Here is a 16,911-nt window from a genome sequence, read left to right as displayed (position 1 = left end):
CAAATGTGTACAGGCGATTTATGCAGCCGAAAAATGTGGATACCTCTGGGCTTGACTGTGCAGCATGCACACCAACAAGATTTAATGTGTGGGAGGCACATGGTGAATAAGTAGCCAGCTTGTTTTTCTTCAGTATTTGAGCTTGGACTCCCTTTATTTTCCCTGACATGTTAGCCCTGTTGTCATAGCCCTGCCCTCTGCAATCACCGATGTCTATCCCATGGTCACGAAGAACTGCATCAATCATCTCTGCGATCTCACTCCCCGTCTTTTTGAGAAAATCCCTGAATTCAAGGAACCTCTCCGTAATTTCCCACTCATCTTTTTCTTGTCATATTTAACATACCGTAGTAGCACCACATTTTGCTCCGTATGGGAAATGTCTGGTGTGGCATCACAGATGACAACATAATATTTGGCATCCTCCCGTTCCTGCAGAATTCTTTTCAGAACTCGTCGTCCACATAAGTTGATAAACTCATTCTGACTGTCAGAGCTAAGATAATGTGTTAGCCTGGTTCCTTTTCCTTCTTTTTGTTTTTGTTTGTTGTCCCTGATTTTTTGAAAGTGCTCTTTCAGCAGAGGATCATAATGTGACAAGAGCTCCAGTGTGCCTAGGAAATTGCCATTATGAATGTCATCTAGGTCTTTGGTTTTGCCCCTGAAAGGCAGGTTTCTTGAGGCCAAGTGTAGGGTTACGTCTAAGAGTCTCTCCAAGATGGCTCTATTTTTCTCTATTTCTGTTTGCAACTCCTTATTTAACAGAGAATCCACACCTCTATCTTTCATTACAGATCCTTGCAGATTTTTCCATCTTAAGTAGCAATCTCTATGTGCCTCACTCCTCTCATGGACTGGGAATTTATTGTACATTCGACGGCACCTCACATCACACATTTTATACCCATTTTGACTGGTCAGTGCACTAGTGGAAGGCTTTTTCTGTACATGGGAGAAAAGCACACATGGTATGCAATAAAGTGAATTATTACTTTGACTAAAAGTCAGCCAGTCTCTGTTTACCTTTCCTCTTTTATTTGCTGCCTTTGTATAATTCAGGTAGTCAGGGAATGGCTTCCCCTTTGAATCACATGGCATTTCTACTTCTTTCTCTCTCATGGCCAATATCCTTACTATCTTCTCCCTATCCTGATCAGTTAAAGCTGCTGGCCAGAAACCAGGGTCATCAGTCAAATGATCTTCTTCCCTTTCAAAGACCTGAACATCAGCTTGTTGTTCTTCCTGCCTCTCTGTTGTCTTTCTGGCTCTTTCTGTATTCAGTCCATCCTCCTCTGAATTCCTTTCAACTTCTTCGCCCTCACTCTCTGTCGCCTGTGTTTCTGCACTCTCACTGTCATCTGTACCCTCTTCCATCTCTTCCTCCACTTCCTCCACATCCCTCCCTGACAAACCAGAAGAGGGTCCTGGACCTGGCTCTGTAGAGTGTACATGACATACATTAATTATATAGGATTTCCTATAATATAACTATTTGTAATAGCATAGTCACCAACATGTAAACTTCTCTGATTGGACTGAGAGCAGTCACCCCAGTCTGCTGCACACACCACAGATGTTCTCCTCTGTTCTTACTGCACGTCTTCTATTTCATTTTTTAAAAGGGTTTATGCTTTTTAAACCATTAAAATTGTTCAAAATGCCTTTTATTTAATTCATTTTAATTAATGAATTACCTTCATCTTTGTATTGTTTTGAGACTGTAGTAAAATGTATTATATTTTGTATTATATTATGTATTATTATTATTATTATTATTTCAACACACACAGCTGCTCACCTCCTTCCTCATGTGGGGGCACTGGGGCTGATTCAGGGGCAGGGGGAGTTGGGGGCTGACAGACAGCTGCTGCAGCTTCTGGTGCACTTGACTCTGTTCAGAATGAGGCATCATTTTGACAGAGGGGAGATCAACTATTATTGAATAAGAACAGCTTGATAAATGTTTGACTGGATTGATTATTTAACTAATATAGCAGTAAAATGTAAAAATCCAGAGTTTTCTTGAGCTAACATGGTGAGAAAAGTGAGCTAGCTTATAGACCACAGACAGGGACAAAGTTAATATCCATAACTTTCCACCACAGCAAACCCACCTTTTTTTTGGAAATACTGGGTGACATATTGTCGACCCTTCAACTCCTTCTCCTCTCTTAATTTATTTTCCTTTCTTTTTTGGCTGCCTGATTTTTGAGGCATACTGCTGTCTCCTCCGCTTTGCCCGCTGTGGCGCGCTGTCTGTGACAAATCGCCGGTGCGCTACCGGCTGCAACTGATCCAGTCGGACTGAACCATTTTACGTAAATAGAGGGGGGGAAGGGGGGGCTCTGCAGGGGTTGATGCTTCCAAAACAAATAAAGGAATTGTAACCAGGACATGGAAAATAAAACATGTGTGATTATATGTTAGTTAATAACTTAGTGTCATTATTTTTTCTGTATTATAATTTCATCATCATTAGGCGCCTCTCTGGGCCCCCCTCCATCATGGGCCCCTAGAATCCGTCTCCTTTACCCCCCCTTTTCGGTGCCCCTGTGTGTGTGTGTGTGTGTGTGTGTATGTGTGTGTACGCGCTCCCAGATAGCCGACACACACACAGAGCCTGGGCTCCGCCCCCCGCCATGAGCCCCGCTCACTCGCTCAGAGAGACACAGAGCAGCTTCTCAGTGACTGACCGGCTGCTTCTCAACAGTGGAAACAGTGAAAACAACGAGTCTCAGCTGAACAGAGATCAGCGCCTAAGCTTCTTGATCAGACCAGAAGCTGCAGGTGGTTTGTACCGATCTGCAGTTTCTGTGTCGGCCTCCAGTCTGACCTGCTCTCACGTTTTGTTTTAATATTTCAGCAACTAAAATACGCGTCACATCCTATAACGTCCCGGCGCTCTTCCCTGCAGGTCGCTAATCTATAGTCAATACCCCCGGCCTCGGTAAACTAATCATGGATAAATCCCAGCAAAGAAAAGTCTGGGAGGGAAATATAGTTTAATTCTGCATGGACAGATTACTTTGCTTTCACTGCCACCAATGCTGTCTTATATGTATGTTTGATATGTGACGAAGAATTAGCAAACAATAAGAAACGTAATGTTGTAAGATATTTCCAGAGCAAGCACACAGCATCTGCTGAAAAGTACCAAGCTGGAGATGAGCAAAAAAAGCTGAGTTCTGTGTTTAATTTATTCCAAAGTAGGCCCACACATGTATTTTGTTCTCCAATTCATAAGAGTTTGGTGATTTTGTAACAGGTAAAAATAGCAGTTAAATGTCAACAGTTTTTTTTATTGTCGTTCTATTATTTAATAAATGCAACAAACTATAGTTTTTATATATATTATATAACTATATATATATATATATATATATAACTTTATAACCTGTGTTATCAAATATGTTGTGCGGCTCCAGACAGATTTAATTTGGGGGAAGAGGGGGCGAAAATGGCTCTTTCGATAGTAAAGGTTGCCTACCCCTGGGCTAGGTCCACGGCGACAAATAACCAAAAGAAAAGGGAAGGGTTAATAAATGAATCACCAGTGACACTGCACACAAACAAAAACGGGTCATGAAAAACGCCACCATCGGGGATTGGGTCGCAATCACAGACGCGCACAGCACATGTCCTACAACAAAAGATGATTTAAACATGTCTCAAATGTTAAACCATACGGCCGAAAGACAAGAAATTGAAAATAAAATAGCAAAATAAACCAAGGAAAAACAAAACAATATCTAAACAAAATGAGCATTAATAAAATCAGGAAACTAATACAAAGGTAAGTTTAAAACAATACTGATTAAGAGCAGGCATCCGTCTGAGGTGGGCAACTCTGAGTTTTTAATCAATTAGCCACAGAGCAACGGGCCCCAGCGATGCTCCAAAGTTCTGGCTCACTTTAGTATCACCAGAGGGCAGAAGGTGGTGGCCAATGATGGCCAACAAATAACCAGGCCTCTAAGAAAGTCAAAGAAATAAATTTAGGAAATATAACATGAAATATATATATTTACAATTCCAGAGATAACGGAACCATATGTGCCACCCTGTCAAAGCACAGCGCAGCCCCTCAGCGACCCGGAGGTTCAGAGCCTCAATGGCCGCAGCAGAATCATGCAACCAGAAACCAACGCGCCGGAAAAGGCCAGCACAGCACCCCACAGTGACCTTTCTCCTTGAGTAAGGCATTTCTATCACCGAGGAGTTATTTTATGAACGTCATGCCTTTTCTGGAAGGGTGGGGGCTGTTTTACAATGGGCAGTTCTTGTTAGGGTTGTCGTTAGTTATAAAAACATCAGTTTTGTGCAACGAGATGGGCTTGTTGGTGTCAAAAGTGTTATTGGTTTTGCTTTGATAAATTAACTTTGTTTTTGCTATAAAGTAGCAAACATACTCGCCCATAGTTCCCTTATTTGCACAATGACCCACAAGACATCCACTTATCTTAAAGCCCAAATTGATTTTATAAAATCTTTTGGCGATAAAAACTGTTTAATTTTATGGACACAACGACAAGTTTAGTGGTTCACTACACAACGTGGAGTCAGCTGTCTTGACTTGAAATGATGAGAAACCCTGCTTTGTTCACGATTCATTAAAGCGGATGATGGGAATTAAAAGCATTATGTTCCTTAAGTACTCTGGACAGCTTCTGGCAAGGAATTATTATTATATTATTATAACAGATGTCTCCATGTTGTTTAGCATCAATCCATCACATTGTATTTGTATAGCCCATATTCACAAATCATAATTTGTTTCCTAGGGCTTTAACAAGGTGTGACATCCTCTGCCCATAACCCTCAACAAGAGAAAAACTAAAAAAATGAAATAAAATGACAAATTAAAATCCACTTTGGTTAACAGATAAAATGTCATCCATCAGTACCTTTGAATATGAAGAGACCTGTTTTGCCATTGATAAAATAAGTGAGCCATCAGATAACATTTTATTTAAGGTTCAGCAAATCAAGAACATTTATTTTGTTGCTAGCTTTGTTGTTATTGAACAAAGAAATTAATGTTGGCAACTAATTCTATTTACTAGCAGTGCAGATTAAAAAGTATCCACTAGATGGCAACAAAAGACAAGGATTGTTCCTTAAGCCTGAAACATGCTTCTGCGACCGCGTCTGCGTCTTTTCATGCCGCTGTGGCGCAAGACTCGTTTTCATTCATGCTTCCCCAACCGTTGCGCGTCTTACAAAGCAATTCCGCGCCACAACACTAGGCGGAGTAATGCTTTTTGTCGAAGACGACCTTAGAGACGCCTTCTTTCTTCTTCGTCGATTGTTTATTTACATAGCCACTGCGGCTCCTCGTAGCCTTTTTCTGGCGGACAAATCCGCCAGTCAGTGACAGGTTATACAAGTGATCATACTATCGGATATCTTCTGCCAAGTGCTCTTCTATTTGGTCCATATTCGTTCTTCTAAATCTTCCGTGATTTCTGCCGGTATTATGGGGGCATGAAACCGGAAATGCAGCTCCAGAAGGGATGTAGAGCAGACCAATCACAGCCTTGCGGGCTGAGTGAGCTTGCGGAGCTTTGCCGTAAATTTTAGAAAAGGGGGTCGACACCCGTCAGCACGTAAGGAGGGATACATAAGCACGTAAGGGACCCGGAAGGGCTCTTGCGCTTACGGGCCCGTGAAAACGCAGAAGCATGTTTCAGGCTTCCGGCTACATACTTTCAGTGTGTGTGGACAATTACAAGTACTGTACTTCAATCAATCAATCAATCAAATTTTATTTGTATAGCCCATATTCACAAATTACAATTCATCTCATAGGGCTTTAACAGGTATGTGACATCCTCTGTCCTGCCACGTGCAGGACAACATCATCAATAATCAAAGTCTCTAGCAGCATTGATGAGGGTAGACATCCCGAAGGACAACCCCAACATGACATGCCAAGCAGTCCCGCTGCAAGCACAGTCCATGCTCAGCAACCATCCAGACTAGACACCACTCCAGTCCTCAGTCACCGTCCATCGCCGCCCACCAGGAGGACCCATCACAAGCCACCACCGCGGTCCTGGTCCACCGCCCGTGCCCAATGCCAACGCGACACAGGGTCCGCCACCAGCACCACGATCAGCCCACATGACTCAGAATCCGCCACACTGGATCCAACACCGCGACCCCCGGTGCGCGATCCACAAACCGTAATCCATGGTGCGGCCACAGAGGCCCTGGATCTGCGGGTGATAAAGCAAAGGGATTCCGGGGAAGGGGGATAGGGATGGAGAAGAGGAAGGAGAAGCTGGAAAGAGAAGCTCCGTGTGTCATGTGTCACAAAATAGAACAAGTAACGTTCTGGCGCACTAATTAGCTCTAACTATAAACTTTATCAAAAAGGAAGGTTTTGAGCCTACCTTTAAACGAAAAGATGGTGACTGCCTCCCGAACTGAAGGTGGTAGATTATTCCACAGCCGAGGGGCTTGATGGCTAATTGCTCAATTACCTAAAAACTGTACTTCAGAACAGTTTTTAGGTATTTGTACTGTACCTGATCATTTCATTTTCATGCCATCAGATAACATTTTATATAAGGTTCGGCAAATAAAATAAAGAAATGAATGTTGGCATCGCCTTCTACTTACCACAGCTAGCAGCGCAGACCACAAAATATTATACCTAATAATATAAAACTCACAGGGGATATTTTCTGCATTATGATTAATTCAATTTTTTATGTTTTTACCTTTGTGCATTCTAATGAAGAACTTTGCTCTGTTGTCCTTGGAAGAAAAAAGGGTCCCTAATAACTAATACTACTTCTGTACTTTAACCTGAGTACAATTTTGATTGCAGCACTTTTCCCTATAACAGAGTTTTTATATTTTGTGGTTGTTCTACTTTTACTTAAGTGAATAATCTGAATACTTCTTTGATCTCTGGCCATTTATTGGTTCAGCCTCAGGACAACATTGGATGTAAAGACAACTTCTAATCAAAGCAGAATAAGGAGCAGTAGAACTGGGCCTGACAATGTGGAATGAATCAAACTATTTACAACTCAACTTATGGAAAGATATGAGTGCAGGCACATCACAAAGAATCACTGTCCATATGCATTTTTCATGTTTCGTACTTTTTCACCTTCTCTGACAGATGATGCATGTCAGTGACACCCGTAGTTGTCCACGCTGTGTCGAAGCTGTCATCGGGTGAAATAGAATACAGAGCTAACAAAATAACCTTGATCGTGTTCCACCACCACATCATGTCAATATCTGAACATTAGGCATGTGGAGCTTTTTTTACAATTTTGATGCACACTACTGTGCACAGTATGTAAGACAGCACTGCTGGATATCCACATATCACCCGGTAGGTCACTGATCATGTTGTGGCAAAGAGTGTGAGCAGTCCTTTCACGAATGACACATTCGTATTCCCTCCCGGTTTGGATTCTCCATAAACCTCATCCACTAAGGAAATGGGCACCTCTCCGACTGTGTATTTAAGCCTTCTGGCACGGACGATAATCTCCATCTGAAAGACGTAACCTTTGGACACGCACCTCTCAACCAGGTTCTCCAGCCCTTTCTTCTTGTACAGCCTGAAGCTGTCTGTGAGGTCTGAAGTATGGGGTCTCAGCAACACGAGTGTCAAAAAGTTGGCTCCTCGACTGATAAGTTTCCTGCACAAATCCCAGTCTTAAATGCCACCATTGCCTTGGTAACGAGTAGCAGAAACCAGGTCGTAATTACCCTCCATTACCCTCCAATAAATTCTGGAATAAAGTTGGGATGGTGGGAGAGATCTGCATCAATTATAAAGACGAAGATCCCGGTTACATGCTTCATGCAGTGGATGCAGGCAGTGCTGAGGCCTAATTTCTTTGCTTGAGGTCGTAGAAGTATCCTGTCCTCTCCAAACATCTTTTGCAGCTGCTCTGCCACCTCCAGTGTTCCATCTGGGCTTCCGTCGTCAATCACTATGATCTCGTAGTCATATCCACTCTGAGTGAAACACTTCACAAGCAGCCACATGGTCACAGGAAGGTTCTCCCGCTCGTTGTAGGTCGGTAGTAACACTGAGAATCTTTCTTCTCTGTCCTTTCTTGGATGTGAAGTGCGTCTGTTCGCAATAGTGACGTGAGTCCACTTCCTGTGTAGAGCAGCTCAGTGTGGGACGCGCAACAGGGACGGAAATAAATCACATGGCGCTGGACCACGCCCACTAATCTTGCATTAGGGTCCATACCATAAAGTCTAGACCACCCTCTTTACATTGTATGTGAATAGTATAAAAGTAGTAAAACTAGGCTTACCTCCTTTTGGCAGTAGGTGGTGGTACCACTCCATACAGACTTAAAGATCTGTTCAAGTCAAAAACACTCTTGTTTCTTTTCAAATCAAATAAGACATCGAGGAATCTATGACCACTGACACTGGGACATTAAAGCAAACTGATAAGAAGGTTAATGAATCCTTTGATGTGTTATTTTATATAAAGTCTGGGTGGAGTTAAATATCCAACTCCACCCAGGCTTTATATCAAATTTCTCAGAAACGCGTGTTATTCTTTCAACTTAAACCTTGGATACACAACATGGGTGAAAAGTGACCCAGCTTGGACGGAATAAAGCCTACCCGTTGAGGAAAGCTCTCAACCAGCAGAGGCCCAGGCTCGAATCCGATCCACAGACACTTATGCATGTCCTCCCCCACTCTCTTTTTGACCATTTTGTGCATTAGAAGGGGCTTGCATCAAAGGGTTAAATATTAAGTTACAAGTGTTATTTTTTATGACCATATCAACCGTAAGTCTGAAATGAGTCGTTCACCTGAACAAGTCATTTCAGACTTATTTCCGCCCCCTTATCATGGTGAATCAGTAGGTGGCGCCCTGACACTAAGTTAATATTGACATATGGAGCTGTTCAGGCCGGGAGTGTGATGTGTAAAGTGGTTTATGGCTGATCGGACAAAGCACAGAGGAGTAATAACAAATCCCCCTTTTTGGCGATTCATCATACTTGGACGCCAGGCCACAGTCACACCATGTGACATACACTAACACTTTGAGTTAGTTTGAATCTCCATGGAGTTGAGATAACACTCACTGAGTATAAAGTTGATCTGGTGAAATCATTCAGAAGAGTCGCATTAATAAAATTGGTGCCGGTCATGATAGTCTACTTGTAAACACAATAAACACATGCCTGCATGAAGTCACCATCTAACCATTGTTTGTTCTCCATCAGCTGCTCTGACTCGACCAGACAAACCCTGCCTATCCCCTAAAACCTCAAACAATTCACATGCTTATCAAAAACTCCTTATATGATGTTCAGACAGTTCAATCCAGCCATCCATTCATCCCTCTAATCTGTGTTTACTGCATATTTCATATTTTGTGTTATCACCACTGTGACCTAATCCATCATGAAGCCTTGTGGCGTTTGGGAAAGCTTCATACAGTAATCGGACTGAGGTGTGGATAGCAATTTAATGTATCTTTCTAAAATCTCCATATAAATATTTTATTGATGTCATGGTACCAAAAATTCAGAAAAAAATAATTTCATTGAAAACAATGTTCAAGTCTTCCTCACACAATTGCTGCAATCCCAATGAACACAGTGGCAAGGAAATAATTTAACATTACATTACATTACATTACATTTCATTTAGCTGACGCTTTTATCCAAAGCGACTTACAATAAGTGCATTCAAACCCGAGGGTACATACCAAGGACGACAAGAATCAAGAAAATACAATTTCTTCAAATAAAGCAAAACTACAAAGTGCTATAAGTTAGTGCCATTTAAGTGCTACTAAAGTGTTAGTTTCAAAAAGTTGTTAGTGTTTTTTTTTTTTATTTATTCAAGGTAAAGTCGGAAGAGGTATGTTTTTAGTTTTCGGCGGAAGATGTGTAGACTTTCTGATGTCCGGATGTCAATGGGGAGCTCATTCCACCATTTAGGAGCCTGGACGGAAAACAGTCGTGTTTTTGATGATTGTTTAGCTTGCAGTGAGGGAGCAACGAGCTGATTGGCCGAAGCAGAGCGGAGTGAACGCGGTGGGGTGTAACGTTTGACCATGTCCTGGATGTAGACTGGGCCGGATCCGTTCACAGCATGGTACGCAAGTACTAGTGTTTTGAACCGGATGCGAGCAGCCACTGGTAACCAGTGAAGGGAGCGGAGGAGAGGAGTAGTGTGAGTGAATTTAGGTTGGTTAAAAACCAATCGAGCTGCTGCATTCTGGATGAGCTGCAAAGGTCGGATGGCAGTAGCAGGTAGACCTGCCAGGAGCGAGTTACAGTAATCTAGACGTGAGATGACCAAAGCCTGGACCAGAAACTGCACCGCCTTCTGAGTGAGAAGGGGGCGTATTCTCCTGATGTTGTACAGCATGAGTCTACAGGACCGTGTTGTTGCAGAAATGTTGGCAGTAAGTGAGAGTTGGCTGTCGAGTGTTACGCCCAGGTTCCTAGCCGTCTGAGTGGGGGTTAACACAGAGTTGTCAAAGTTAATAGTCAGGTCTTGGATGGGAGAGTCTTTCCCTGGAAGGAAAAGAAGTTCAGTTTTGTCAAGGTTAATCTTCAGGTGGTGTTGAGACATCCACTGAGAGATGTCGGTCAGACAGGCAGTGATTCGTGCTGCTACCTGTGTTTCTGATCGGGGAAAAGACAGGATTAGTTGGGTGTCATCAGCATAGCTATGGTAGGAAAAGCCGTGCGATTGAATGACAGAGCCGAGGGAGTTGGTGTACAAAGAGAAGAGGAGAGGACCTAGGACAGAACCTTGAGGGACCCCAGTAGTGAGGGGACAAGGTTCAGACACAGACCCTCTCCAAGTTACCCTATAAGTGCGTTCATTGAGGTAGGAAGAGAGCAGGGAGAGAGCAGAGCCTGAGACACCGAGGTCCTGAAGGGAGGAAATAAGGATCTGGTGGTTCACTGTGTTGAATGCAGCAGAGAGGTCTAGAAGGATGAGGACAGAGGAGAGAGAGGCTGCTCTAGCAGTGTGAAGCTGCTGAGAGACAGCAAGGAGGGCAGTCTCAGTTGAGTGACCTGCCTTGAAACCAGACTGGTGAGGGTCAAGAAGATTATTGTGGTTAAGATAGGAGGAAAGTTGATTAAAGATAGCACGCTCAAGAATTTTGGAAACAAAGGAAAGGAGAGAGACAGGTCTGTAGTTATTTACTTCAGACGGGTCCAGGGTGGGTTTCTTCAGGAGAGGATTTACTCTTGCCTCCTTCAGAGAATTAGGAAAACAGCCAGTTGACAGGGATTAGGGTTGATTAGATGGGTAAGAAAAGGAAGAAGGTCAGGGGCAATTGACTGGAGAATGTGAGAAGGGATGGGGTCAAGGGGGCAGGTGGTCGGGCGGGCGGAGGTTACCAAGGTCAGAACTTGATTGGGAGACAGGGGGGTGAAAGAGGAGAGCGAAGGGGACGAAGATGAAGTTGTTGGAAGTGTGGTTATAGAAGGAGGATCAGATAAAGAAGAGCGTATGTCATCTATCTTTTTGGTAAAGTAGTTGACAAAGTGGCTTGGTAGAAGAGAGGAAGGAGGAGGGGGACTGGGAGGGTTGAGGAGGTTGGAAAAGATGGAGAAGAGTTTTTTGGGATTAGAAAATGAGGCTTGAATTGCAGTTTGGTAAAAATTGCTTTTGGCTGTGGAAATGGAGGCAGAAAAAAAAACAATGAAAGCCTCTGACTCCCTATAAAACCTGTGTGCAGGCTGATTTCAAAGCAAACCTGTATCTGCATGTTTCTATAGCTTTACAGTTCATTGTCATATTTGTTAAAACATAATTCAAACCAATGCAATGATGCATAGCTGACTTCACACTTTTCATTTTAGCTCCTCTTCAACTTCAAACTGCATCAAAATGCTCTGCGTGTAAAATCACTGAATCACTCATCATTTCTCTGCATGTATATGCATGTTATGATCCAGCTCAAGGTTACTTTGACTTGTAATGCTTTGTCAGCTCGTCCATGAATGAAATGTAAAAGCTGCAGTGCTTTACTTTTTAGTGCTGACTTTGAAAAACTGCAGAAACAGAAATGGGGTCAGTTCAATGAAATGTAAAAGGAAGCAGAGGGTTTACATAAAACTATTTTGACAGACCAAGAACAACATAAAATATCAACAACTCTACAAGCAGGACTTTTTCACCACCTCTTTACATCCTGTGTGTTTTTCTCTTTTCAGACCTAGAGGGTCTTTACAAGTAAATGCATCAGAAGAAAGAGAACAAGAGGAAGATGATTTAGTCTGATTAAGTGATAGATGTCTGAATCATTAGAGTAATATTAAACAATATTTGACAAACCTTAGTAAGCATAAATATTATCAGTTGCTGGGGCTTAATTGATGGAGCGAGTGCGATTTTGTTTCTTTATTTTTGTTGACATAGCACATTAGAGTCACAGTAGTTTGTTTTCTGGTGGTTTGGGTCTTTTTCTGGGTGTCTTTCCCCTCACCAGCGTCTGGCTGGTGGCATGGCAGCCGCCATGGCCAGTGGGAATTTTAAATCACTGTAGCATAGAGAGCATCAGGCTTGCTCTGGGGGAGAAGGTCGGTCACAGCTGCGTGGTGTCGGCCGCTCGGATGAACAGCGCAGTGGTAGTGTTCCTGGACCACATGGAGAAGGTGAACTCAGTGGTCGAGACAGGGATCACCGTGAACAGCTGTTTTGTACAGGTACTGCCTTTGTCCCAACCCGCTACCAAGGTGGTCCTGTCCAATGTCCCTCCGTTCATCACCGATGAGTTCCTCAGTAGAGAGCTCTCCAGGCACGGGAAGGTAGCGTCCCCTATACGAAAGTTGTTGTCTGGATGTAAGTCTCCGTTACTGAAACACGTAGTGTCCCACCGCAGACAACTGTACATGATACTTAACAACCAGAACGAGAAGCTCAAACTCCGCTTCCATGTCAAAGTAGATAATTACGACTGTGATTTTCGCCACTTCATTGGTGATGCAGTGTTTCGGGTTCGGAGAGGAGGGACACACGGTGATCCTGATGCTGCTACGGGCGCTGGGGCAGGGGCCCCCGCTGCTCCTCCTAAGCCCTCACGATCGGGGAGTGGCCTGGTGGTCTCCCAGTTCTCCCCCAAAACCGGAAATGGAAGAGGGAGGGAATAAAATACCTCAGGGTGTTTTTAGGAAATAATGACATATGTAAGAAGAACATCACTGAAAGAATAGAAAACAGGCTTTTAAAATGGAAATGGCCGCTCCTAAAAATGTCTCTTAGAGGGAGGGTACTGGTTTTAAATAACCTTGTGGCATCCCAACTGTGGCACCGTTTTTAGCCAGCGAGGAGGGGGGACAGGGCCTCGTCCACCTGGCCAGCCGGACTGCAACTTTTAGACTCCAACTTATTCAAAAATACCTCACAGGTCCAGCAGATCTGGTGTGGAGAGATGTGGCAAGCAGCATCCTTATGCTTCCCAATAACCTGGGGTTGGATGATAAATTCTTAAAATTAAGTGGGTTGCCTCCTTTTTATCGAGGGGTTTTTAATTCATAGGCTCTTTTTTGTTTTAAAAGGTATCAAAAAGCAGACTCTCTGTACTGACTGTTGAGATGCTGCATGGGTGACCTTGAAGCATCTGGTGGATGCAGTGGGGCCGGCACTCAACAACACCCAGGCCATGGGCTCCCTGCTGGGGGCTGCAGTCTTCCCAGGAGGCCCAGAGGATCCAGGAGCTCTGGACCCAGAGGCTCTCGAAAACTGAAAAGGACCTCCTGAGGGCCTACCAGACAGGGGAGACCGAAGCAGATGCTGCAGACCCCTATCCGGATATTATCCTGAGCCCAGGCCTGGGAGAAAAGACCGGCCCCCTACTAACTGAAATTAACAAACAAAAACTAACAATACACAGAGCTGACAAAGAGACACTATACAGGAACTGTGTAAAAAGCATCCACCAGACCGGACTGAGCAACAGACCCCCCAGGATTTAATACAAATCTCCCCTCAAGAAACGAACAGGCGACCTTGAATGGGGAATTTTACATGGCACTGTTGCTTCCAACGCTTTTATTTCTATTCTTAATCCCACCGTTCTTAACAAGAGTCCATATTGAGACTTGCGTGAGACTATTTATCACGTTTTTACTGAGTGCAAGAGACTGAAAAGTTTATTTGGTCTTTTAACTGCGTTTTTTAGTGACTTTAACGTCATTTTTACTGAGAAGGTTTTATCATGGGAGCTGCCTACAACAAAACAGATGAAGATAAATGGCAGCTCCTGAACCACCTCTCAGGTGAGGCCAAGATGGCCATTTACATTAGTGGGAAGAACAGGGTAGAGAACAGAGACAGGCAGGAAGCAGGGGCGGTGTGGGTGGTAAACCTCCGGGCCACACTCCGACTCGAGTTCAGCTATTACACTATGTTATCTGATCTCGAGTTTCTTTTTTTTAAATTGGTGTTTCAACGACATACTCTGCACCGTCACCAACAATGAGCTGTCCTTTCCAAACTTTTTAACAGACTGAGTTTTTTACATTAGCACTTTTTTTTGTTTATTGAATACTATAAGCAACTTTTTATAAAATTAAAAATATGTAATTAAAGTGTTTGTGAAACATTTAAAATTAAATCTCTCTCTCTCTCTCTCTCTCTGTTGTGGGAATGAGTGTGGTGAGTGAGCTGGAGCCAGTTTATTCAAACTGTTTGATCGTTCTACCTGTTTTCTTTGCTCTTTTTCCCTCTTTACTTATAGTAGAGGTGTTTTTTGTTTCTGTGTGAGTGACAGTGTCATGGGCAGCAGTTTTTGGTTGTTAGTTGTCGGTGTGTTTGTGCAGCATGGCTGCTGCAGGTGGAGACTTCGGCCTCCACAAGCTAACACGCTGACACGGCATCAAACTGTGTCCAGCAGTGGACTGCTCGGTGGAGGAGGTCAGTCTGGCTGTAGGTGAAGTTGTTGTGTATGACAGTGTGAAGTCTGCAAAACGTATGAACAGTGCCTTTTTTTAGATAGCAGAGAAAAAGCTAACCAGCTACTTGAGAGGGGAGTGGTGATTCAGGGCTCGTTCACACCAGTGTTGTCCCAGGCTAATCTGGTCAAGAAGGTTCTCATATCTAATGTGCCCCAGTTTCTGAAAAATGAGTTATTAGAGAAAGAACTTGCAAGACATGGACAATTAATGTCCCCTATAAAAATGATCCCCATATATTGTGCAAAAGGCAAGAGCCTTTTAAACATCTTATCTTTCTGTAGTCATGCGTTTGTCTTTGTTCATTTCTTTTCTTCTACAGTATATCTGTCTTTACTTTACACTTTCCATATTGTGTATACTTGTACATTTGTCTTTGTGTTATTAACTGTTACTCTACATGTATTGTCTTTCTTTGTTCATTTCTTGTTTGTAGTGAACTTTTTATTTTCACTCGTTGAGACACAAGTGGGTATCTCCTCGGTTTGACTTGGGCGACCCGGTCAATGACTTCACCATGGTCTAAGCCACAAAGCACATCCTTCTCCACTGCCATAATAGCCAAATGATGTAGCCTCTCCTGGCCCATGGTTCTCCTCAGCCAGGTGTGGACACGGCGCAGTACACTGAACGACCGCTCACACGTGCAACTGCTGACAGGTATTGTCAAGGCTGCTTGGACAACTGAGCTCAAGGTTGGGAACATGTCTGGGTGAAGTAGCTTGTAAACACTGCCCATGTCAGAAACGGCACCTTCTCTCTTTCTTCTAGAAAGGAACTGCTTTGTCACCAGGATCTCCTCTTTTTTCAATGACATTTTATAATGTGTTGCAATCAGCTCTAGGGAATCCTCACAGCAGAAATCGACGGCCGCTGGGTTGCAAGCTTGAATGCCTCGCATTAGCTCTGCCCCCACATCAGAAAATCTGCTGTTTATTTCAGTAACCATACGGTCAAGACATGGGTACAACAGAGTTTGTTTCAGCTGGTCTTCTGTGCCAAGATGAGCCCTTGTACCCAAGGTGGACTCTATTGTAAAGTCCTCCATCACCCTCTGCTTGTGCCTGCGACCACTGTGACTCTCTCATATGTTGTTGGCATCATAGATGTGTTTTGCTTCATTGTAAAGCTTGTCTGCAATTTCATTGGTTCGGATGGATTTCAGTGTGTCAAGGACTGCATCTTTAAAGAGTGTTGCTTGGGCCAAGTCCACAGAATCCTTCTGAAGGTACAGGTGCAGCCCCTCTGTAGTTGACAGCATGCTCCGGAACATGACCAGCAGGTAGACATTTGAAAACCTGGACAGCTTTGACAGTAATCCGACTGCCAGAGGTGTTGCACTCTCTTCCAGGCACTTTAAAACAGCTGGCAGATTGTTGAGCATTGCTCTCACAGACTTCACCTGACATGCCCATCGGGTTTTTGACAGCTGGACAAGCTCACTCTTCTTCAAGCCCAGGAGCATCTGGACATCAGAGAATCTCTGATGGTTTACGATTGATACACTGAAGAAACAGTAGACACTCTCCAATGTCTCAAACAGGTCACTGGCTTCTGGAACAGCCCTGCACGTATGGCAGAGAACCAGGTTCAGCTCATGAGCATAGCAGTGTATGTACACTGCTTCTGGGTGTTTCTCACGAAAGCGAGCTTGAACTCCACTTACTGAACCACTCATAACGGAAGCTCCATCATAAGCCTGAGCGACACACAGGAGATCATTAAGGCCATTCGACTCCAATACATTTTCAATTGCGTCAGTGATGCACTGTGCATTCAATCCCTTAAGGGTGACAAGTTCAAGGAGACGCTCTTTGACTCTGCCGTCAGCTGTAACATAGCGCACACAAACAGCAAGCTGTTCAACGTGGCCATCTCTTGCCTCATCAGCCATCACTGCATACATTTCCGATGCCTTGATCTCTTCTACGATGGTTGCAGTCACTTCATCAGCACAACATTCGATCATGCT

General features: G+C 43.6%; 1 pseudogene; it reads right to left on the bottom strand.

The window, feature by feature from the left end:
* Positions 1-7,366: 7,366 nt before the first annotated feature.
* LOC133958580 (dolichol-phosphate mannosyltransferase subunit 1-like) lies at positions 7,367-8,334 on the bottom strand (annotated as a pseudogene).
* Between the last annotated feature and the right edge of the window lie 8,577 nt (positions 8,335-16,911).

Source organism: Platichthys flesus, chromosome 8 (genome assembly GCF_949316205.1).
Source record: "Platichthys flesus chromosome 8, fPlaFle2.1, whole genome shotgun sequence".
Lineage (NCBI taxonomy): Eukaryota > Metazoa > Chordata > Actinopteri > Pleuronectiformes > Pleuronectidae > Platichthys > Platichthys flesus.
The sequence above is the reverse complement of the archived record's forward strand: the minus strand, read 5'-3'. Positions and strand labels throughout refer to the sequence as shown.